Genomic DNA, 4,030 nt, shown 5'->3' with positions numbered 1-4,030 from the left:
CCTCAACCTTTCTAAAATTACCTTGTGAATATACATGCATTGTTTGCACATGCACACATGTGTGTATGCATGTACACACAGTGAAAACAGACTATAAATTTAACATAACTCCCCCCCACTTAAATACATGATTTTAGATGATGCTGTGAATGATTTACTCCAATTTTCACATCCTCTTTATATTTTGTCCTGCTCTATTAGAATGTAAACCCCTTGAGAGGACTGTGTGCTTAGCACAGTGCCTGGAATATAAATGTGTAAAAAATGACTTATCTGTACCTATGTATAGTAAATAGTCAAAAATATTTATTAAGCACCTATTATGTCTAAGACAAGGTTTAGTGCTGAAGATACAAATAAGAAAAAGAAATATAGTACCTGCCCTCAAGGAGCTTACAATCTAGTGGAGAAAAACAATATACAAAAGGAAAAATAGAAAGAAGTGATAGGTGGGGAGGGGAAACCATGATAGTCCATATATGGACTGCATATGATCTGTAGATGGACCACTCCATGTATGATTATCTATGAATTATGTCTATATTAATACATAATTACATATATGTTAAATTTAGATTCATGCTGTACATGTTTATGTACTTTTTGTTGTCACCTCCTTAGGACAAAAGCTTATTGTGGGCAAGAATTGTTTTGCTCTAGGGGAAGTTAGGTGGCGCAGTGGATAGAGCACCAGCTCTGGATTCAGGAGGACCTGAATTCAAATCTGGCCTCAGACATATAACACTTAATAGCTGTGTGACCCTGGGCAAGTCACTTAACCCCATTGCCTGGCCAAACAAAGAATTGTTTTGTTCTTTGTATTTATATTCCTTGAGATTACCACAATGGCTGGTAAGTACCAGGTGCTTATTTGTTAATTGATTACTTGATTATACATTCCCTTTGTTTCTTTACTACCATACAAACTTGCCCTCAATGAAGGGATATGGGAAAAAATTTATGAGTACATGTTAAAACATTAATGACAGGAAGTGGACTTCATGAACTAGCCCTCTTAAGGTCATTTGCACCACCTAAGGGAAGAGGGACTTAATCAAATGGATGGACATTAGAGGATCAGAAACAGAAATGGAGAGGTTTTGTTGTCTTTTGCTTGTTTGTTTTTAAGTGGGAGAGATAAGAGCCTTAGTAGAGCTGCACAGATAACACCAGGAGGGCAGGTGCCTTCTTTTTATGTTGATTTCAATTGTAAACAGCTGCCAAAAAGTGAGTTCAGGGAGCAGAAAGGTCTCTTGCCTTCCTCTTCAATGGAAGATACAATCTAAGGTGGTAGGTGAAAGTACCTCCTCTTTTGTTAAAGAGAATCATAGTCACAGACCTTTAGAGCAGTGATTCTTAAACTTTGGGGGTGGGTTGTAAACTCTTTTGGCAGACTGATAAAGCTCATCAATTGTTCTCAGAATGTTTTTAAGTGCATAAATTACATAGGATTACCAGGGAAATCAATTATAGTGAAGTACAGTTATTAAAATGTTTGTTTAAAAAAGTTCACACATATCTGTTTAAAGGAGATATCATCTTTAGAAGAAGAAACCTTAGTCATTGTCTGCAGTGTGGTATACTGCAAATATACTGGATTTGGAGTTTTATAAGCTGGCTTTTATGCTTACTAACCAGCAGATCTTGGGTGAGTAACATCACTTCCATGGGCCTCTGTTTCATTATCTGAAAAATAAGGGAGTTGCACCATATGGTATTCAAAGTCCTTACAACTCTAGATCTATGAACCTATGCTTTAGTCCAATTCCATCCATTTAAAAGAAATAAATTGAGCACCAGAACCTAAAGAAGATTAATATCTATTACAGATTTTCCCTGTATCAATTGCAAGCTTTTTGATAGATATTGAGACTATCTGATGATTCTGTTAAATTCTAAAAGGCTGATGAACAATCCAAAATAGATGTAGAGAGAACTCCTTCTTGGTGCACAATGACACTGCCCTCATCCAGCTGGGTAAGCCTGTGGAGCTGAGTGACACCATCAAGGTGGTCTGCCTGCACCCAAAGGACTCCCTGCTGCCCCAGGACTATCCTTACTGTGTGACTGGCTGAGGCCGCCTCTGGCCCAATGGCCCCATTGCTGATGTTCTCCAGCAAGACTTACTTCCCACAGTGGACCATGATACATGCACTCAGAGAGACTGGTGGGGCAGCATGCTGACCCAAAACATAGTGTGTGCTAGAGAAGATGGCATCATCACAGCATGCAATGGAGACTCAGGTGGATCCCTGAACTGCAAGGCTGTAAATGGAGCCTGGGAAGTGAGAGGTATTATGAGTTTTGGCTCTGGCTTGAGCTGCAACACAGCCAAGAAGTCAGTCTTCACCCAGGTCTCTGCCTACATTGACTGGATTAATGAGAAAATGCTGCTCTGAATGATCACCAGCCTCTCTGCTGGGAATCCCCTTGATGCTTCCCAATAAATCCTCCCATTCAGTGCCATCTTGGATTTTCAATAAAGTCTCCTCTCTTGCCTAGACTGGACTGGAATTCCTGGAATTCCTGGGAAACATCCTGGGAATATTCTAACCCTGTCTCCATATGCTTATATGAGAACTAAATTCAGTCAGCCTATCAACAAGCACCTATACTGTGAAAAAGCACAGTTGATAAAAAATAATCCTTACTGTCAAGCTACTGATATTCTAATGGGTACAAATGAAAGGGCTCTTTGGTGAGTCAAAAGGAAACTCTAAGGCCAAGCAGAGTTTTGAAAACTATCAGGTTGGGAGAGAGACAAGCTTCCATAGTTCCTAAATTTGTCATGCATAGTGTAAACTAGTGCCAGGGGCCTGGGGAGCATGATCTTTGAAGTTCTGGCCAAACTCCATAATCCTTTAGCTGTTCCATGTCCCAGAAAAAGAGGACATGAAACATTTTAAATTTATTAAAAGTAGTAGTCAGACAAATAACGTGTAAGAACTCTATGCCATCACACTTTAATCCCCGCTTCATAACCCACAGGCTTAATTTACTGTTTCGGAGGAAATGTCAGACTTTCAAAAAACAAAAACAACATTTTTAAATTACCAAGGCTGCAGGCTCAACCTTCTACTACCTGAAACCAAACTGTTCTTTCATCATTCACTATAAAGATTCTGAGAGCTGAACTTAACAGGCAATTCTGTTGATGATGTGGAAGGCAGAAGAGAACACAGCTTGCCCATCTGTAGCTATATTGGTTCTGCAATGCCTATAGGAAGAAAAGGGAGGGGAGACTGTCAATAAACTCAACACACATGACTTGAATCTGAAAGGCACACAGGGAGCAGAGATTTAGAACAAGATGCTGCTTTAAAGAGGCATTTTCTTTTCAGTCTCTGGGCCTAATTCTGCCATCTTTCCTTAGGCAACCTTCTTTCTTGCCCTAATAAACCGTATGGGAGGTTACTAGGGGTCCTCTATGAGAAACTGGCTCCTCCATGAACATTGTCATTGCAGATTCAGCAAGTGTAACAACTGATTCACACCCAGAAATGTAGCAGAAACACCAAGGCCTAATTCCTGCATCTTAATTTCAACTAGACCTTGGAGAACAGAAAATTAAGTAGTTTAGCAATATAATCAGAAATATTTCTTATCATACTGGAATTCCAGAAACACATCTTTATGAAAATGTTCCCACTTGCCCTTTGATCTCCCTCTCTACTCATAGACCTCCTTCACCCATTAGGCAGTGTTGAGTCTGATGGCCGTTATGTCCTGACTTTGATGCCACCAATCTAGAAAAGCACTGAATGGGATAAGAATTGACTATAGCCCCAAGTATAAAATAGCATGGTATGTTGGAAAGAGTCAGGGATTCAGGCATGGAGAACAGAGGCACAAATATGGGAGATATAACAATATGTACTGTCAACAAAAAGTAGGGCAATTTGACTGAAATGTAAACTAATTTATGGAAAATAATGTGAACATCTTGGTTTGATCCTTGGTTCTTTTACTTAATACATGTATGATATCAGAAAAGTCATTTAACTTCTCTAAGTCTAATTGTCCTCATCTA

The 4,030-nt window shown here is 39.3% G+C and overlaps 1 pseudogene; it reads left to right on the top strand.

Annotated features, from left to right (window-relative positions):
• The first annotated feature begins 845 nt into the window (after nucleotides 1-845).
• On the top strand, nucleotides 846-2,399 carry LOC114025018 (annotated as a pseudogene).
• The last annotated feature ends 1,631 nt before the right edge of the window (nucleotides 2,400-4,030 follow it).

Source organism: Vombatus ursinus, unplaced genomic scaffold, assembly GCF_900497805.2.
Source record: "Vombatus ursinus unplaced genomic scaffold, bare-nosed wombat genome assembly UNPS02014826.1, whole genome shotgun sequence".
Taxonomy (NCBI): Eukaryota; Metazoa; Chordata; class Mammalia; order Diprotodontia; family Vombatidae; genus Vombatus; species Vombatus ursinus.
This window is presented reverse-complemented; position numbering and strand designations above follow the sequence as displayed.